Source organism: Oncorhynchus mykiss, chromosome 2 (genome assembly GCF_057628025.1).
Source record: "Oncorhynchus mykiss isolate SJ-2025 chromosome 2, ASM5762802v1, whole genome shotgun sequence".
Classification (NCBI taxonomy): Eukaryota; Metazoa; Chordata; class Actinopteri; order Salmoniformes; family Salmonidae; genus Oncorhynchus; species Oncorhynchus mykiss.
In genome coordinates, this window is record NC_143023.1 from 80,700,562 (window position 1) to 80,721,123 (window position 20,562).

The 20,562-nt window shown below is 40.5% G+C and overlaps 1 protein-coding gene across 2 annotated transcripts in view; it reads left to right on the forward strand.

Annotated features, from left to right (window-relative positions):
- Nucleotides 1-2,669: 2,669 nt before the first annotated feature.
- The window catches only part of furinb (furin, paired basic amino acid cleaving enzyme b), a 170,802-nt gene continuing 152,909 nt past the window's right edge, over nucleotides 2,670-20,562 (forward strand). Inside the window, exon 1 of one of the 2 annotated variants that reach the window (XM_021573226.3) lies at nucleotides 2,670-3,505. The gene's annotated coding sequence lies outside the window, so the exon portion shown is untranslated. The remainder of the gene's footprint in view (nucleotides 3,506-20,562) is intronic. The other variant, XM_021573234.3, reaches the window with a different exon arrangement.

Consider the following 20,562-nt stretch of genomic DNA (forward strand, 5'->3'; position numbering starts at 1 on the left):
TGTGTTGTTATGCAATTATTAATGGACATGTTTAGTAAATTAAATTAGAAGTCATCAAAGCTCTATCAAAATTTCCCATCAGTTGTTAGAACGCATTAGAGTGATGGTAACAGTAGTAAGATTAGGCTAAAAATAAACATATTCAGCATATACAGTACCAGTCAAAAGTTAGGACACATATTCATTCAAGGGTTTTTCTTTATTTCTACTATTTTCTACATTGTACAATAATAGTGAAGACATCAAATTTATGAAATAACGCATATGGAATCATGTAGTAACCAAAAAAAGACAGAAAAACTATGAAATAACACATGTGATCATGTAGATTTTAGATGTGGAATGGAATGGAATGGAATCATATAGATTTGGAATCATATAGATTTTAGATTCTTCAAAGTAGCCAGCCCTTGCTTTGATGACAGCTTTTCACACTCTTGGTGCAGTACTCCATTGCTCTCCCTCCTGGTCAAATAGCCCTTACACAGCCTGGGGGTGGGGTTTGGGTCATTGTCCTGTTGAAAAACAAATGATAGTCCCACTAAGAGCAAACCAGATGGGATGGCGTATCGCTACAATATGCTGTGGTAGCCATGCTGGTTAAGTGTGCCTTGAATTCTAAATAAATCACAGACAGTGTCACCAGCAAAGTACCCCTACACCATCACACCTTCTCCATGCTTCACGGTGGGAACCACACATGCAGAGATCATTCTTTCACCTGCTCTGCGTCTCACAAAGACACAGCGGTTGGAACTAGAAATCTCAAATTTGGACTCATCAGACCAAAGGACAGAATTCCACAGGACTAATTTCCATTGCTCGTTTTTCTTGGTCCAAGCAAGTCTCTTCTTATTATTGGTGACCTTTAGTAGTGGTTTCTTTGCAGCAATTCGACCATGAAGGCCTGATTCACGCAGTCTCCTCTGAACAGTTGATGTTGAGATGTGTCTGTTACTTGAACTCTGTGAAGCATTTATTTGGGCTGTAATCTGAGGTTCAGTTAACTCTAAGGAACTTATCCTCTGCAGCAGACGTAACTCTGGGTCTTCCATTCCTGTGACGGTCCTCATGAGAGTCAGTTTGAGTGCTTGATGGTTTTTGCGACTGCACTTGAAGACATTTTCCGAATTGACTGACCTTCATGTCTTAAAGTAATGATGGACTGTTGTTTCTCTTTGCTTATTTGAGCTGTTCTTGCCATAATATGGACTTGGTCTTTTACCAAATAGGGCTATCTTCTGTATACCACCCCTACTTTGTCACAACACAACTGATTGGCTCAAACGCATCAAGAAGGAAAGAAATTCCACAAATGAACTTTTAACAAGGCACACATGTTAATTGAAATGCATTCCAGGTGACTACCTCATGAAGCTCGTTATTTCATAGTTTTGATGTCTTCACTATTATTCTACAATGTAGAAAATCGTAGAAATAAAGAAAAAGGTGTGTGTCCAAACTTTTGACTGCTACTGTACATATTATTAATATTTAATTCAGTGATTAAAATGATGACCCCATCCTTCGTAGCTTATTACAACAGGCTATTGGGAAACACAAGCATTTCTTACCTCTAAATCACCTACCTGTTCATGTTGATTTAATGAGTCTGTTAATTTTAACTAAGCAAGCTGCTAAATTGTTTAGTTTACATATTGCCTACATCTTGTCTAGGCTACTGTAGACTATCTGAAATGAGATGTAGGCCTATCAGCAGCTATAGGCTACCTGCCTTTATCTAAGCAAACCATGGCAAAATGTAATTACAATCATAAACCCAGATTTTAGTCTGTAGCCTATGCCTATTGAAATGACAAGTCATCTCTCGCAAATGGGCGGTTTATAGTATGGTATGTGGATGAAAGTCATGCTTAGGCAAATAAACTATAAAGGGGAAAAAATGGCTAGAGTTTACACTTTTTTAGTTATTTCATGAAATGTTATTTTTCAAAAAATGTTTTTTTTTTAAGTATCGGGGTAATTGCCCTCCCTCTTTTTAACTCGCCTTTTTCTTTCTTTGCTGTTCCTTTTCCGTACAATCCATTATGTACAATTGCACTAAATATTATTTGAATAATGCAAGATTTTACATCCCAGCAGTCTTTAAAAGGACATTCAGGGGCAAACGGTGATCAAAAGTTGTTTTAAATTAATTTAAAAAAAGATAGTTTGGAATATAATATTGAAATGGGATATATAGTTGAAGTCGTTGGCTGTGTCCAAGACTCGCGGTTGCGTCATGCTTAGGAACAGCCCACAGTTAGCTATGGTATATTGGCCAAATACCGTAAACCCTTGCGCCTTTAATGCTTAATAATAGCAGTCAAACAAGTTACATTTACATCCATTGATGGAAAATGATATCGTGAGTTTAATAAGGTCAAATGATATTTTCTCTTGCAACATATTCAAATTATTTTATTGCACCTTGTCATAGCTGGCAATAATTCTTATTTTGAGGAAAACCGAATTTTGCTTCGAAAGTCATTACAAGTTACTATGATATTCCTTCTTAAATGTCTCGATAACGTTATGGCAAAAGGGTTTATTGTATACATATGGCAACATCTCTTTTGCGTTGAAAACGTTTTTTGGCTAGTTTTCAGGACTTTAGGGTAGGTTTTGACAATCATTGTTTAGAAATGTCAGCTTGCCTGGCAACCCTGCAGAGATATAACAATGAAAATAGTGGAGTGTGGACGTAGCTACTTCCTGTGTTTTTTGCTATTTTATTATAGGTAGCAAAGTGGACAAATATATCAGTTTCCTGTATAAAGAAATGTATAACCTTTTGATAATTTTAGAACATGCTTTGAATATATTAGTGTGTTCGAGTAGAGCAGTATGCATATCACGGAACTGTTTTGAACGCTCTAGCTAGCTACATAGAAAAACAACTGGGTTTTGAAGTACTACTCGTTCGAGATAACGATTAATAAGACGAGGAAAGTCTACTACGAACAAAGTGTAGCAGAGTGTTAGGTGTGACAATATTGCAGTACCAAGGTACACGGGGAGACCTTGAGTGGTGTCTGAGTATGTTGAGTGGTGTCTGACTACGTAACTCCACAGAGTTCCTGAGCAACGCCGCGGGAGAGAGCTGTCAACCGGGCAGCTGAGACGTGACGTGGACATTTTATCCGACAAATTGGTGCAAATGTCATAGCCAACGTGTATTGTTTTGCTCTTTGAGGAAAGAGGTTGGAGAGGTATCCCGAAGTGGCGGGGTGGGAGGGAACGAATTAACCAGGGAAGCATATATGGTAATTTAAACTACAAGGCAAGAGCGCATTCTCTGCCTTTTATTCCAGTGTCTGACAGAACTGTCGATACTAGATAGCTACTTCACTTACCAAGTTGGAGCTCGGAGTTCGGGGTACATTGGTGCTATAGCTACACAGGACCAGCTGACTGATGCGCATATGTTTTATTTGATGACATGAAGTCAGCCCTATAACGCTTGCTGATTGAGTGCACGTCCCCATCACAGAAATAGCTCTTGGTAAGATCTTGGCATAATGTCAAATATTGATTTATTTGTCTAGTGTGTGATACATTTACTTGCCTTCAACATAGTTGATTGTTTGTGCGTGTGTGTCAGTGTATGTATTTGTTCCTTCCTTTTATAAATGTTCCTTTGTATAAATGTCTGAATCCGTTTTGTATTGTACATCTGATTTGCACATGTATTGCGGTCCTATTACTATGTTATAGGCGTTTTCTGTAGCCTATGTCATTGATATCAAGATCAGGATTTACAGATGAGCTGACATAATACTACTGGTCTGGATTTAGATGAATATCAAAGAAACAAATACAGTCCTGATTGACAGGATTATAAAGAGAGTCAGGTTTTCTTCTAAAACTGAATTTCTGTGACCCAGCTAATCCCTCTTCTGGTTATTGTATATCTGATCATTCATGCCACAAGAATCTCAGTAGGGTAAAAACAAGGTCATACTTTATTGTAGCATGCAACACCAAAGTGAAGTGTGCAAGAGTTGTACATACGCAGAGCTTTCCCAATAGGATTAACTCCATGACACAATTTTCACTTTTTAAAGTATATGTTTTGGCTGCCCATCATGTCCAATATTCAGGAGCTCTTGTTTTGTTTGCCTGTGAACTTCTCTTCTGACTGGCTGAACTCGGGGTGTAACTGTTGAACACTTCGACCGGACAATTTCTAGAGTGACCTGAATCCTATTGACATGACACTCACTTGGAAATAGCCTTTATTTAGATGACACAGATCAATAGGGAGGGCCTAGATGTTTTGTTCATCAGTACTAAGGAGGTATAAAGTCAATCATAAGGTGATATAATGAATGGTAAGAGGCTGACATACAATTATCCAGAGGAATGCATTGACCCAGGCTGTGTCAGTGGATTAATGCACTATACAGTACTATGAGCTGGTGGCAGCATTCATTCTATCTTTGTGCATTCCTAAGTAGAGCAAGTCATGAGCCAAGTGGGACTGAAAAATAGTGGGAAATTCAGCAACTTGTCAAGGACAAAGAAAGTTCACTTAAAAAATGCTTTTTCTGTGGGTTTAAAACAAATCATTTTGGGGGGGAAGTTCACTACCGTTGTCCTTGAAGAGTTGCTGCATTATTTCTTCCTTTTCAGTTTGCTCCTCTGTACAGTGTGAGCTAAGCTCAGAGAGAGAGAGTAGATTGAGTTTTACCTAGTTATGCAGTCTCAGTGACTCACCTTTACTCAGCAGGTGCACACACTGATGAAGAGATCCGAGGTCACTGCCTGCCGTGTGGTGGCCTCTAGCCAGGTGTGTGTGTGTGCATGTGCGTGTCTGACTATGCTTGCAGTTAGGGTGTTTGTGTGCTTCCCACTGCTGTGATGATCGTTGTTCCTCTCCCTGATCATTGTGTGTCTCTAGAGAAGATGTGTGGTGGTATGCTGTGCTTCACTCCTCTGCAGTTCAGTAGAAACTAGGGCTGAGGAATTGGTGCTTTTTGAGGTTGCTTCGGTTTCGGTATAATTATAAAGCAAATCATTTGATCATTTTTTTGAACATGAAATGTTTTATGAAATAAGGACGTTACAATGATTTTAGAGCTTTTTAATTCAAAAGCCAAAAATAGTGAACATTCAATTGCCAAAATATTGAAGATATTCCATTGTCTCTGTCAGGTCCTGGTTTGGTGGATATCAATAAAAAAAAATAGGAAATTACTATGAAATAATAAAACATTTCAGTTGTGTATATTTCTTAGTTTTTATTTGATTACTTATTTGTCTCTTCTCAGCTCAAGCAGTAGCAGTCAGCCAGTCAGGCCATCTAATGTTTTAGTCATCCTATTTAGCTAGCCTGCCTAAGTATGTTGCAGAGCTGTCTGACAAAATAATGTTACTAGTTATTCAAAGTAAATAAGGTATACTTTTATGAACTGCATCTGTCCCTGTGGATGTTGTGTTGTGTACATTCCTCTCTCATGCGGTGTATGCGGTCTGTGTGTATCTGACCTAACGAAGCAGGTGCAAAAGTGTATCCGTCCAGAGATCTGTAGACAATTGTAGACAATTACAAGACAATTACAAGACAATCATGTCTATGCCCTTACAATGGGAGGCGGGAAGACACGCTTAGGTCCAAAATAAACCTATATAAATGCATTGGGCTTACTTTGGAAAGCTTTTGGCGAGAGTGAAACCTCTCACTTTGCCTCTTCCTCTCTGATCCGTCAATGAGCCAGAAAAAGCTGGTGCAATGGATTATGGTCAATGTGGTTATTTACCACGTTTCTGCACTGAACTAGGTTGAATATTTGCTTAATGAAAACTACAACTCCCTTTAGCCCAGCGTCCCACATAGTTCACTTTATTTCTCAGATTTCTCTCGATAATTATTTGATTTCTCTGAAGAGAAACGAAATGGATTTCAGGTAGTTAAACCAACGTCGGCCAATTAGTTCTTTAATAACAGAAAACATTTTTGGTTAATCGCTCAGCACTAGTAGAAACTCCTTGAATATAAGCCTTTCTAAGATTAAGTCGTCCAGAGCTGGGTGGATGTCATGGTAACAAACTATAGTTTGGCAAGTCGGTTAGAACATCTGCTTTGTGCATGACACAAGTAATTTTTCCAACAATTGTTTACACACTCTATCACAATTCCAGTGGGTCAGAAGTGTACATACACTAACTTGACTGTGCCTTTAAACAGCTTGGAAAAATTCCAGAAAATTATGTCATAGCTTTAGAAGTTTCTGATAGGCTAATTTACATCATTTGAGTCAATTGGAGGTGTACCTGTGGATGTATTTCATGGACTACCTTCAAATGCAGTGCTTCTTTGCTTGACATCATGGGAAAATCAAAAGAAATCAGCCAATACCTCAGAAACAAAATTGTAGAACTCCGCAAGTCTGGTTCATCCTTGGAAGCAATTTCCAAATGCCTGAAGTTACCACATTCATCTGTACAAAAATAGTTTGCAAGTATAAACACCATGGGACCACGCAGCCGTCAATACTGCTCAGGAAGAAGATGCGTTGTCTCCTAGAGATGAACGTACTTTGGTGCAAAAAGTGCAAATCAATCCCAGAACAACAGCAAAGGACCTTGTGAAGATGCTGGAGGAAACAGGTACAAAAGTATCTATATCCACAGTAAAACAAGTCCTATATCGACATAACCTGAAAGGAGGCTCAGCAAGGAAGAAGACATTGCTCCAAAACTGCCATAAAAAAAGCCAGACTACGGTTTGCAACTGCACAGATCGTACTTTTTAACCATAATGACCATCATTATGTTTGGAAGAAAAAGGGGGCAGCTTGCAAGCCGAAGAACACCATCCCAACCGTGAAGCACGGGGGTGGCAGCATCATGTTGTTGGGGTGCTTTGCTGCAGTAGGGACTGGTGCACTTCACAAATAGATGGCATCATGAGGGAGGAAAATTATGTGGATATATTGAAGCAACATCTCAAGACATCAGTCAGGAAGTTAAAGCTTGGTCCCAAATGGGTCTTCCAAATGGACAATGACTCCAAGCATACTTCCAAAGTTGTGGCAAAATGGCTTACGGACAACAAAGTCAAGGTATTGGAGTGGCCATCACAAAGACCTGACCTCAATCCTAGAGAGATTTCTGGGCAGAACTGAAAAAGCGTGTGCGAGCAAGGAGGCCTAAAAACCTGACTCAGTTACACCAGCTCTGTCAGGAGGAATGGGCCAAAATTCACTTATTGTTGGAAGCTTGTGGAAGGCTACCTGAAATGTTTGACCCAAGTTAAACAATTTAAAGACAATGCTACCAAATACTAATTGAGTGTATGTAAACTTCTGACTTTAGGCTACTCATTCTCATCAACAGGAGATTGTTTATTGTTACTCGCTTGTATCATTTTACAAAATCAGCCTGGGGTCAGCCTGTCCGTGCTCAGACCATACGCCGTACACTGCATCAAATTGGTCTGCATGGCTGTCGTCCCAGAAGGAAGCCTCTTCTAAAGGTGATGCACAAGAAAACCCGCAAACAGTTTGCTGAAGACAAGCAGACTAAGGACATGGATTACTGGAACCATGTCCTGTGGTCTGATGAGACCAAGATAAACTTATTTGGTTCAGATGGTGTAAAGCGTGTGTGGCAGCAACCAGGTGAGGAGTCCAAAGACAAGTGTGTCTTGCCTACAGTCAAGCATGATGGTGGGAGTGTCATGGTCTGGGGCTGCATGGGTGCTGCCGGCACTGGGGAGCTACAGTTCATTGAGGGAACCATGAATGCCAACATGTACTGTGACATACTGAAGCAGAGCATGATCCCCCTCCCTTTAAAGACTGGGCCGCAGGGCAGTATTCCAACATGATAACGACCCCAAACACACCTCCAAGACAACCACTGCCTTGCTAAAGAAGCTGAGGGTAAAGGTGATGGACTGGCCAAGCATGTCTCCAGACCTAAACCCTATTGAGCATCTGTGGGGCATCCTCAAACGGAAGGTGGAAGAGTGCAAGGTCTCTAACATCCACCAGCTCCGTGATGTCGTCATGGAGGAGTGGAGGAGGACTCCAGTGGCAACCTGTGATGATGGTGGCCACACAAAATATTGACACTTTGGGCCCAATTTGGACATTTTCACTTAGGGGTGTACTCACTTTTGTTGCCAGAGGTTTATACATTAATGGCTGTGTGTTGAGTTATTTTGAGTGGACAGCAAATTTACACTGTTATACAAGCTGTACACTCACTACTTTACATTGTAGCAAAGTGTAATTTCTTCAGTGTTGTCACATGAAAAGATATACTCAAATATTTACAAAAATGTGAGGGGTGTACTCACTTTTGTGATATACTGTATGTAAGAATGCTGTTCATCGACTACAGGTCAGCATTTAACACCATAGTACCCTCCAAACTCATCAATATGCTCGAGACCCTGGGCTGTGCAACCCTCGACCCCGCCCTGTGCAACTGGGTCCTGGACTTTCTGATGGGACGTCCCCAGGTGGTGAGGGTAGGAAACAACATCTCCACCCCGCGGATCCTCAACACTGGGTGCACAAGGGTGCGTTCTCAGCCCCCTCCTGTACTCCCAGTTCACCCATGACTGTGTGGCCATGCACACCTCCAACTCAATCATCAAGTTGGCAGACGACACTACAGTGGTAAGCTTGATTACCAACAACGACGAGACGGCCTATAGGGAGGAGGTGAGGGCCTTCGGAGTGTGGTGTCAGGAAAATAACCTCACACTCAACGTCAACAAAACAAAGGAGATGATTGTGGACTTCAGGAAACAGCAGAGGGAGCACCCCCCTATCCACATCGACCTGACAGTAGTGGAGAAGGTGGAAAGTTTGAAGTACCTCGGTGTACACATCACGGGACAACCTGAAATGGCCCACCCACACAGACAGCGTGGTGAAGAAGGCGCAGCAGCGCCTCTTCAACCTCTGGAGGCTGAAGAAATTTGTCTTGTCACCAAAAACACTGACAAACTTTTACAGATGCACAATCGAGAGCATTCTGTCGGGCTGTATCACCGCCTGGTACGGCAACTGCTCCGCCCACAACGGTAAGGCTCTCCAGAGGGTAGTGAGGTCTGCACAACGCACCATCAGGGGTAAACTACCTGCCCTGCAGGACACCTACACCACCCGATGTCACAGGAAGGCCAAAAAGATCATCAAGGACAACAACCACCCAAGCCACTGCCTGTTCACCCCGCTATCATCCAGAAGTACAGGTGCATCAAAGCTGGGACCGAGAGACTGAAAAACAGCTTCTATCTCAAGGCCATCAGACTGTTAAACAGCCATCACTAACATTGAGTGTCTGCTGCCAACATACTGACTCAAATCTCTAACCACTTTAATAATTGAAAATTGGATGTAATAAATGTATTACTAGTCACTTTAAACAATGCCACTTTATATAATGTTTACATACCCTACATTACTCATCTCATATGTATATACTGTACTCTATACCATCTACTGCATCTTGCCTATGCTGTTCGGCCATCGCTCATCCATATATTTATATGTACATATTCTTATTCATTCCTTTACACTTGTGTGTAAAAGGTAATTGCTGTGAAATTGTTAGATTACTTGTCAGATATTACTGCATGGTCAGAACTAGAGGCACAAGCATTTCGCTACACTCGCATTAACATCTGCTAACCATGTGTATGTGAACAATAAAATTTGATTTAATTAAAACACATAAGATGTGTCTATATATGGAACAATTCACATTTAAAAATGTTGACCAATCAATTGGTTGAAAGAACAGACAATTCTCGTTGAACAAGATTTGTTTAGGGACAGCCCTAGGTTCTACACACACATTCAGGTGTGCAAGCTAAAGAGAGAGAGTGTAAATTACAGAGCAGAGGGGAAGGAGAAAATCAAATCACTCCCCTGGATGTCACCCTGCATAGCCACAGTGTTCTTGAGCTCATTAGAAACAGAGCTGAACCTCAAGAGGGGGGACAGAGAAGTCTGACAGAGAAGGCGAAAGAGGGAGAGAGAGTGAGAGAAATAGAGAGAGGAGCAAACACACAAAATGATGCAACTAACATTCTCTCTCTCCACCCTCTCTCCTTTAGTCTACTACTGTGATGGACAAAAGCCTTAGATCAGATTAAAACAGCCCATCCATTAGATAGCTTCATTCCAGACTGAACCTCAAACTGTCAAAATTAGATATACTGTAGGTGCTCATTACTGGACTGAAATGAGAAGAGGCTGAAACGAATGGGGCAAGCATTCCAATAAAATTACATTTCTAATAATTATCATTAACAGTGCTTGCTGAAACGTCTGTATACTAACGACAGACCTGCAAGTCTGGCTCCCTGAAACTGTGATACAGCCCATTACTGTGATCAGGGTACAATGAACAATTTGTTAATTTCTTCTCGTACCTCAATGAGGCTGCTATCCTAGAAGATAAAGTAGACTAGACCTGAAGGCATTTCTGTTCTGCTTAAAATGAACATTTGCTGCTTCATTCTTTGAATTAAGCTGTTATGTTTATTGTTTGTTTCCTAAGAAACATTTCATAACTGACTTTCAAAAAGGAAGACACAGCTTGCGTACATCCTGTAGTATTAAGAAAAACACAGAGCAAGCATTTCAATACTCACCAGGGCTATAAATTAGCTGGAGCTCCCAAATTTAAAAATATTTAGTACCAGAAAAAGAGATTGATTAAAATGTATTTGATTTAGATATAGCCTACATTAGTCCAATATTAGTCTGATTAATCAGGCTTTTATACACAATTAATTGGTATATACACCCTGAGAAACCTGTGTGCAAAATTTTGTAAATGTTCCTTATTGAGAAATCATGTGACTAAACTGAATAAAAAGAAGAAACTACACTATGAAACAAAGATACATTAAATAAAGAATGATAGTAAGAAGTTTTGGGGCACATTAAATGAAATTCTGGGGAAAAAGGCAAACTCAGCTTCATCATTCACTGAATCAGATGGCTCATTCATCACAAAACCAACTGATATTGCCAACTACTTTAATATTTTTTTCGTTGGCAAGATTAGTAAATTTAGGCATGACGTAACATCAACAAATGCTGACACTACACATCCAAGTACATCTGACCAAATTACGAAAGACAAGCGTTGTAATTTTAAATTCCATAAAGTTAGTGTGGAAGAGGTGAAAAAATGATTGTTGTCTATCAACAAGGACAAGCCACCGGGGTCTGACAACTTGGATGGAAAATTACTGAGGATAATAGCGGAAAATATTGCCACTCCTATTTGCCATATTTTAATTTTAAGCCTACTAGAAAGTGTGTGCCCTTAGGTTTGGAGGGAAGCAAAAGTCATTCCGCTACCTAAGAATAGTAAAGCCCCCTTCACTGGCTCAAATAGCCGACCAATCAGCCTGTTACCAACCCTTAGTAAGCTTTTGGAAAAAAATTGTGTTTGACCAGATACAATGCTATTTTACAGTAAACAAGTTGACAGCAAAGTTTCAGCATGCTCATTGAGACTTCGGAGCGGCTTTTGACATGATCAGTCATAGTCTGCTGCTGGCAAAACTTATGTGTTATGGCTTTACACCCTGCTATATTGTGGATAAATAGTTACCTGTCTAACAGAACACAGAGGGTGTTCTTTAATGGAAACCTCTACAACATAATCCAGGTAGAATCAGGAATTCACCAAGGCAGCTATCTAGCCCCATTACTTTTTTCAATCTTTACTAATGAATTGCCACTGGCTTTGAGGAAAGTCATAGTGTCTATGTACAGTGGGGCAAAAAAGTATTTAGTCAGCCACCAATTGTGCAAGTTCTCCCACTTAAAAAGATGAGAGAGGCCTGAAATTTTCATCATATGTACATTTCAACTATGACAGACAAAATGAGAAGAAAAAAAATCCAGAAAATCACATTGTAGGATTTTTAATGAATTTATTTGCAAATTATGGTGAAAAATAAGTATTTGGTCAATAACAAAAATGTATCTCAATACTTTGTTATATACCCTTTGTTGGCAATGACAGAGGTCAAACGTTTTCTGTAAGTCTTCACAAGGTTTTCACACACTGTTGCTGGTATTTTGGCCCATTCCTCCATGCAGATCTCCTCTAGAGCAGTGATGTTTTGGGGCTGTTGCTGGGAAACACGGACTTTCAACTCCCTCCAAAGATTTTCTATGGGGTTGAGATCTGGAGACTGGCTAGGCCACTCCAGGACCTTGAAATGCTTCTTACGAAGCCACTCCTTCGTTGCCCGGGCGGTGTGTTTGGGATCATTGTCATGCTGAAAGACCCAGCCACGTTTCATCTTCAATGCCCTTGCTGATGGAAGGAGGGTTTCACTCAAAACATTAAGATACATGGCCCCATTCATTCTTTCCTTTACACGGATCAGTCGTCCTGGTCCCTTTGCAGAAAAACAGCCCCAAAACATGATGTTTCCACCCCCATGCTTCATAGTAGGTATGGTATTCTTTGGATGCAACTCAGCATTCTTTGTCCTCCAAACACGACGAGTTGAGTTTTTACCAAAAAGTTATATTTTGGTTTCATCTCACCATATGACATTCTCCCAATCTTCTTCTGGATCATCCAAATGCTCTCTAGCAAACTTCAGACGGGCCTTGACATGTACTGGCTTAAGCAGGGAGACACGTCTGGCACTGCAGGATTTGAGTCCCTGGCAGCGTAGTGTGTTACTGATGGTAGGCTTTGTTACTTTGGTCCCAGCTCTCTGCAGGTCATTCACTAGGTCCCCCCGTGTGGTTCTGGGATTTTTGCTCACCGTTCTTGTGACCATTTTGACCCCACGGGGTGAGATCTTGCGTGGAGCCCCAGGTCGAGGGAGATTATCAGTGGTTTTGTATGTCTTCCATTTCCTAATAATTGCTCCCACAGTTGATTTCTTCAAACCAAGCTGCTTACCTATTGCAAATTCAGTCTTCCCAGCCTGGTGCAGGTCTACAATTTTGTTTCTGGTGTCCATTGACAGCTCTTTGGTCTTGGCCATAGTGGAGTTTGGAGTGTGACTGTTTGAGGTTGTGGACAGGTGTCTTTTATACTGATAACAAGTTCAAACAGGTGCCATTAATAAAGGTAACGAGTGGAGGACAGAGGAGCCTCTTAAAGAAGAAGTTACAGGTCTGTGAGAGCCAGAAATCTTGCTTGTTTGTAGGTGACCAAATACTACTTTTCCACCATAATTTGCAAATAAATTCATTAAAAATCCTACAATGTGATTTTCTGGATTCTTTTTTTTTCTTCTCATTTTGTCTGTTATAGTTGAAGTGTAACTATGATGAAAATTACAGGCCTCTCTCATCTTTTTAAGTGGGAGAACTTGCACAATTGGTGGCTGACTAAATACTTTTTTGCCCCACTGTATGTGGATGACTCAACACTATACTGTCCATTTCAGCAACTACAGTGACTGAAATGACTGCAACACTTAACAAAGAGTTGAAGTTAGTTTAAGAGTGTGAGGTAAGGATTAAGTCAGTCCTAAATATTTCTAAAACTAAAAGTATTGTATTTGGGACAAATCATTCACTATACCCTAAACCTCAACTAAATCTTATAATAAATAACGTGGAAATTGAGCAAGTTGAGGTGACTAAACTGCTTGGAGTTACCTTGGATTGTAAACTGTCATGATCAAAACATATTGATACAACAGTAGCTAAGATGGGGAGATGTCTGTCCACGATAAGACGCTGCTCTGCCTTGACAGCACTATCAACAAGGCAGGTCCTACAGGCCCTAGTTTTGTAGCACCTGGACTACTGTTCAGTCGTGTGGTCAGGTGCCGCAAAAAAGGAAAATTGCAATTGGTTCAGAACAGGGCAACACAGCTGGCCCTTGGATGTACACAGAGAGCTAATTTTAATAATATGCATGTCAATCTCTCATGTCAATACCTCAAATATAATTTTATTCAACATTCTGGCTTGTAAAGACTTTTGCGTCTTTTTTACAAAGACTTGTTTCAGACTGTAACCATGGTGGCAGTCAGATTTTTAGGCAAGGCCAATATCTGAATTCTACTTTTGAAATACCTCTCCTGGAGTAGCTATCCAGGAGCCCCTTTCCCTTCTTACAATGCCATCTTAAAACATACTGGTCAAGTTAACAAGTTGTTATCCAGCTAATGTCGAAAAACCTGAATGTATTTGCATTGTGATTGGTCCCTGAACCCCAGGACTCTATTTTGAAATAAATAAAAGCCTCCTTAAAGGTGCAATCAGTAGTTGAAACAATTACAAAGTGGCACCCCCCTGTTTCTGTAAAAAGCTGAGGAATGACAGTGAGTGACTGTGTGACTAGCACCCATTGTCTCTCTCCTCCCTGCTGTAGCAACCACCACAGAACATCAACCATGTTGACTGAAAGTTCTATTACCGAAATCCCTAATTTGTTTGGGAAAAACATTCCCTATTCTCTCAACCCTTGCTCTCTTTACGTGACACATGTATGCATTACATGCAAATTACCAATAGGCCGCCCTTATAGCATATCATAATCACACTAATAAACTGGTTATAACAAACCCCAAACACTGTAGCACATGTAACAGAAAAGTGGATGCAGATGACATGACAAAAAACTCGAAATGGGGGAATGTTTGGTCACTATAAGGAGGTAAAGGGGAAGTCAGATGTGTGGAATAAATGTTGACTAGTTGTGGAAAATATGTAAAGAAAAAGAAGTTAAGGAGCAAGTGCTGACCGTTTGGAACAACATCAACAACACAAAATTGTTTTTTAGAGGCCATGCAATTCAGTACTCATTTATAAAACAAAAGCAACTTAGATCAAAAGAGTCCATAGTATTAACAAAGGAAATTGAAGGACTAACAGTACAGTTTGATAGCAATAAAAAAACTGTACCATAGAGGCTCAGAGTAAGTTAGGAAAAACAAAAAGAAATGGAGGAACTTATTCAAGAAAGATACAGGGTAATATATTATAAAAATAAAGCGAACTGGACAGAATATGGGGGAAAATGCACCAAATTATTTTTCAATCTTCAATATAGAAATGCTACCAAAAAAAAGTATTGAAACTTGTTACAAATGATGGAGTCACGCATGATTCACCGAATTATATTTTGAAAGAGGAAGTAAAGTACTTTAAGAATATGTTTTTGTTTCAGTCTCCTCCATCTCCACTAACCGAAGCTAAATGTATGGCTTTTTTCCCTAATAATAATAATGTAAAATGAACATCTTTGCAGAAAGACTCATGTGAAGGCCAAATTACAGAGGAGGAACTTCTTGATGCAATTAAAACCTTTACGGCTGGGAAAACTCCAGGGCTGGATGGCATACCAGTGGAAGTATACCAAACTTTTTTGATATACTCAGAGGACCATTATTAGCATTTTTTAACCATTCCTATATAAATGGCAGTTTATCGAACAACCAACAAGAAGGTCTGATATCATTATTACTGAAACAGGACCAAGTGGTATATATAAATGTAATAAATTGGAGGCCTCGTACACTTCAGTGTTGTGATGCAAAAATCCTATCTAAATGCTTAGAGTTTAAAAAAGTATTGTCAGATAGTATTCATCCTAATCAGTTTAGCTAGCTAGCTTGCACATGCTAGCTAATTTGTCCTATTTAGCTAGCTTGCTGTTGCTAGCTAATTTGTCCTGGGATATGAACATTGAGTTGTTATTTTACCTGAAATACACAAGGTCCTCTACTCCGACAATTAATCCACACATCTCTCCTCCTTCCAGGCTTTTTCATCTTTGAACTTATATGGTGATTGGCATCTAAACTTTCATAGTATTACCATGACGACCGGCAAAAAAGTTTGCCTTTAAATCACCCACATGGGTATAACCAATGAGGAGATTGCACGTTTGTACCTGCTTCTATAAACCAATGAGGAGATGGGAGAGGCAGGACTTGCAATGCGATCTGCGTCAGAAATAGGAATTACTTATATTTTAGCCCTTGGCAATGCAGATGCTCGTTGGCGCGTGCGAGCAGTGTGGGTGCAATAATTGAATAACATGGATTCCTAAATATATTTTGCAACACTCGCACGCACACGCGACGTGTCTGGTCTTGTCAGCATGTAAGTGTTATTGTTTTGTGTTATTAGTTTACTCCAATTGGGGGAAGGGTGATAGGGTTTGCGGGGAATATCAATGGTATATTGTAAAAAAAAGTATGTATATCTACAGTGGGGAGAACAAGTATTTGATACACTGCCGATTTTGCAGGTTTTCCTACTTACAAAGCATGAAGAGGTCTGTAATTTTTATCATAGGTACACTTCAACTGTGAGAGACGGAATCTAAAACAAAAATCCAGAAAATCACATTGTATGATTTTTAAGTAAAAAGAGGCAGGGGGAGGGGCTTGGTGTATGTGTAAACCATAGAGGAAGAGGCGAAGCACTAAAATCTGTCCAAAATAAGGCCAATGCGTTTCTATGTGCTTATTTTGGACCTAAGTTTGTAGTCTGCCTTCCCGCCTTTGGGACAACGACTCCCATTGTTAGGGAGGAGATGTGCGTCTTGTCATTATATACAGATCTCTGGTGTAAATGGGAAGGCGCACACAGCAAAGAAGAGCGAAGGAAATAAGAACAAAAATACAGCATGAGAAAAAGCGGACATAAACGTTCATAAAAATGAAAAATAACAAAACCTTGATTCTTGCGATACAGGCATTTCGAATATCGTGCAAAAACATACATTCGAATTAATCTTATAAATTATCTGTATCGCCCAGCCATAGCCTTAGTGTACCGTAATTTCCGGACTATAAGCCGCTACTTTATTCCCACACTTTGAACCTCACGGTTTATACAATGACGCGGCTAATTTATGGATTTTTCCCGCTTTCACAAGATTCATGCCGCCAAAAAACTGAGCACCGTCACATAATGTGACGTAAATCGAGCGCGCTCAAACTTCCCATCATTCTGATTTCGGTAGTAATTTTGTCACCCTCATCATGGCAAAGACACGGAGAAATGCATATGATGCAGCTTTCAAGTTGAAGGCGATCGATCTGGCTGTTGGAAAAGGAAATAGAGCTGCTGCATGGGAGCTTAGCCTTAATGAGTCGATGATAAGACGTTGGAAACAGCAGCATGAGGAACTGACTCAGTGCAAAAAGAAAACAAAAGCTTTCAGAGGGAAGAAAAGCAGATGGCCCAAAGTATTTGCAGCCACTCGACATCAGTGTAAATCGTGCATTTAAGGTGGCGCTCCTTGTTCAGTGGGAGGCTTGGATGACAAGTGGGGAGAAATCCTTCACTAAAACGGGCCGCAGACAAAGAGCATCTTATGGTCAAGTCTGCCAGTGGGTCCTGACAGCGTGGAGCATTGTCAAAAAATCCACTATCATCAACGGGTTTCGAAAGGCTGGACTGCTGCGTGTTGAAGGGGCAGCATGAGCTCAGCGGGGTATTTGCCTCCGGATGAAAGTGACGAGAGCGACAATGAAAACGATCCAACATCGGATGAAGCAATTCTGAGGCTATTCAACTCCGACACCGAAGGAGATGACTTCAGTGGTTTCAGTGCACAGGAGGAGGAAGATAGTGACCAATGACTTTCTTGGTAGGCTACTGTTTTAATTTTTGTTACAAGCCGTGTTTCGTTAAAGCCTATTTATTTTTGTTACAACGCCGTGTTTCGTTTAAAGGCTCTGTAAAGTTAATTTGTTTTAATGTACCGGTAGGCACCTGCGGCTTATAGACATGTGCGGCTTATTTATGTACAAAATACATATTTTTTAATAATTCAGTGTGTGCGGTTTATATTCAGGTGCGCTTAATTAATAGTCCAGCAATTACGGTAACCTGCAACCTGCAATAGATCCTCCCAATTAAAGTTAAGGAACGCGGTGTCCTTGATGTTTAGTGAAATGTTTTTTTGACAGATCCAGATTTTAATGATCACCCTGGGACTGTGGGAAACCAATGGTTGTGTGACTCCACCTAAAGACTAATCATGATAAATAAATTGCCTTCAACTGTTTGAATAATGTGTGGTCCAGGTAGTGATGGGGTAAAAAATCGATACAGTTACATATTGGGATATTATTTTTGATGATATATTGTATCGTTTTGACAATATGTCAAAAACAATAATTGCGCTAGTTGGCTATACCTGCACCAACTCCAGTATTTTCCTTCATAGCTTGTTCTCCATCTTCTTTTGAAATAGGGAGCCAATTTGTTTTCAGCACTTTTATTTATATGACTGATCAAAACTAATTTTCTCATGGCTCTCTCTTGTCCCTATGCAGAAGTCATATGTTGAGCAATATGTTTGGAACGTAGAATTTCAATAATTGTATTTGTCACATGTGCCAAATAATAAAGGTGTAAACCTTACCGTGAAAAGCTTACTTACAAGCCCTTAACCTCTAAGGGATTGGTGTCCCTAAACCGGGGCAGTTGTTGCTCAATATGTGATAATGTGACTAGAAGGACATTGTAAACAACAGCTAACATATCTTATATAGGCAGGAAGCTTAAATTCTTGTTAATCTAACTTACGATAACCAATTTACAGTAGCTATTACAGAAAAAAATACCATGCTATTGTTTGAGGATAGTGTACAACAACAAAACACTTTTATCAAGGCAACTGGTTTGATACGTTCACCTCTGAAGGTAAATAAATGTACTTACATTCAGTAAACTTGCTCTAATTTGTCATCCTGAGGGTCCCAGAGATAAAATGTAGCATAGTTATGTTTAAGAAAATCAATTTTTATATTAAAATGTAGGAACTGGGGTCTGCAGTTTGACCCCACTGCTGTCTCCGTCTCCACACCCACCACGCCCGGTGGTTAGATGTGTAAAAGTTAGTCTATTTTCTGTAGGGAAGTTAATGATCCATCATGTATGACATTCCTGGGAGTATGTAAACTTAATTTTTTTAGTACCATAGCATTTTTGTATGTTCTCTATAGGTATTTACTTGAAAATGTATAAATTGACCAATTCGGCACATTTGGGCAAACTCCTGGCAGACTTGATACACAATATTGTGTAGTGAACTAATTATTCACTGGATCAATCTGAAACTTTGCACACACACTGCTGCCATCTTGTGGACAACACCTAAATTACACCTATAATCCTATCTCAATGTATGGCCTTTCTGTTGCATTTCAAAGATGTATTATCTTTTACCAGATCTAATGTGTTATATTATATATCCTACATTCATTTCACATTTCCACAAACCTGTTTCCTTTCAAGTGGTATCAAGAATATGCATATCCTTGCTTCAGGTCTTGAGCTACAGGCAGTTAGATTTGGGTATGTCAAATTAGGCGGAAATTGAAAAAAAGGGTCCGGTCCTCTTAAACAAAAGTGCAGTTATAAGAAAATAGAGTTACTAAAGTAAAAAATAACAATAAAGAGGCTATATACAGGGGGGCCGGTACCGAGTCAATGTGCGGGGGTACAGGTTAGTCGAGGAACTCTCAACACGCTCTACTTCAGCCTGTTGATGTTAATGGGGGCCTGTTCAGCCCTCCTTTTCCTATAGTCCGTGATCAGCTCATTTGTCTTGCTCACAATAAGGGAGAGGTTGTTGTCCTGGCACCACACTGCCAGGTCTCTGAGCTCCTCCCTATAGGCTATGTCATCGTTGTCAGTTATCAGGCCTACCACTGTTGTGTCGTCAGCAAACTTAATGATGGTGTTGGAGTCGTGCTTGGCCACGCAATCGTGGGTGAACAGGGAACACAGGAGAGGACTAAGCATACACCCCTGGGGGCTCCAGTGTTGAGGATCAGCGTGGTAGATGTGTTGTTGCCTACCCTTACCACCTGGGGGCGGCCCATCAGGAAGTCCAGGATCCAGTTGTAGCGGGAGGTGTTTAGACTCAGGGTCCTTAGCTTAGTGATGAGCTTTGTGGGCATCTTTGTATCTGTTGGGGCGGTATGCAAATTGGAGTGGGTTTAGGGTGTCCGGGATTATGGTGTTGATTTGAGCCATGACCAGCCTTTCAAAGCACTTCATGGCTACTGACGTGAGTGCTGCGGTGCAGTAGTCATTTTGTCAGGTTACCTTCGCTTTCTTGGGCATAGGGACTATGGTGGTCTGCTTTAAACATGTAGGCATTACAGATTCGAAAATGTCAGTGAAGACACTTTCCAGTTTGTCCACGCATGCTCTCAGTACATGTTCTGGTAATCCGTCTGACCCGCTGTCTTAAATGTTGACCTGTTTAAAGTCTTCCTCACATCAGCTACGGAGAGGTGATCACAGTATCGAATCGCAATACATATAGAATCGTGAGAATCGCAATACACATCGTATCGGCACCTCAGTGTTGTGATAATATCGTATCGTGAGGTCCCTGGCAATACCCAGCCCTAGATCCAGACAGCACAGAGCAGACACATGAAAAGCTAAGACTGCATCTCCGTAAGCTATGCCTTGGGGGCTTCCTGAGTCTCTATTCTCATTAGGCTGTCTGTGTCTAACTGAAAGCCCATCTATGATGCCTGGACAGAGTGAGGGCTCTCAGGGGAGAGATAGAGCTTTACCCACTCTGTTTTTAGATAGCGCAGCCTCAGCACAA